Source organism: Crassostrea angulata, chromosome 8 (genome assembly GCF_025612915.1).
Source record: "Crassostrea angulata isolate pt1a10 chromosome 8, ASM2561291v2, whole genome shotgun sequence".
Lineage (NCBI taxonomy): Eukaryota > Metazoa > Mollusca > Bivalvia > Ostreida > Ostreidae > Magallana > Magallana angulata.
This window is the reverse complement of record NC_069118.1, coordinates 18490269-18491273: the sequence shown is the minus strand read 5'-3', so window position 1 is coordinate 18491273 and position 1005 is coordinate 18490269.

Below are 1005 nucleotides of genomic sequence, written 5' to 3'. Positions count from 1 at the left end.
AGTTTTTGAGAAATTGCGCTTCAAAAAAGTCAGAAAAAGAAAAAAAAGAATAATAAAGAAAAAGAAACCGTAGAATAACAAGAGGGTCTTCCGTTGGAAACGGAAGACCCTAATAATAACTAGATTCGATCTCGTTGCGAGCAACGAGTGGGTCTTCCGTTCAATAATTTATTTTCACATGATTTAAATTTTTTTTAAATTTTCAAAAAATTTAAAATTCATCCAATCATTTCGAGAAAGATGTCGTTAGACGCAGAATTCTAAGCGCAACTTAAATATTATGTTTAGAAATTATTCTGATGTCATTTAAACACGATTTAATTAAATTTAATATTATTTAAAAATTTAGAATTCATCCAATCATTTCGAGAAAGATGTCATTAGACGCAGAATTCAAAGCGCAACTTAGATATTATGTTTAAAAATTAGTCTGATGTCATTTAAACACGATATAATTAAATTTAAAATTTTCAAAAAATTAAAAAATCATCCAATCAATTTGACAAAGATGTCATTAGACGCAGAATTCTATGCGCAACTTAGATATTATGTTTAAATAAAAACAAAGATGTCATTAGACGCAGAATTGTAAGCGCAACTTAGTAATCATGTTTCAAAACTAGTCTGAGGTCATTTTAACGCGATTTAAATAAAATTAAAAATTTTGAAAATTTTTAAATTCATCCAATCAATTCGAGAAGGATGTCAATGGACGCAGAATTCTAAGCACAACTTAGATATCATGTTTTAAAATTAGTCTGAGGTCATTTTAACGCGATTTAAATGAGTTTAATTTTTTTGAAAAATTTAAAATTCATTCGATCAATTCAAAAAAGATGTCATCAGACGCAGAATTGTAAGTGTAATTTAAATATTTTGTTTTTAAATTAGTCTCAGCTCATTTTAACATGATTTAATTAAATTTAAAATTTTCAAAAAATTGAAAATTCATTCAATTAATTCGAGAAAGATGTCATTAGACGCAGAATTATAAGCGCAACTTAG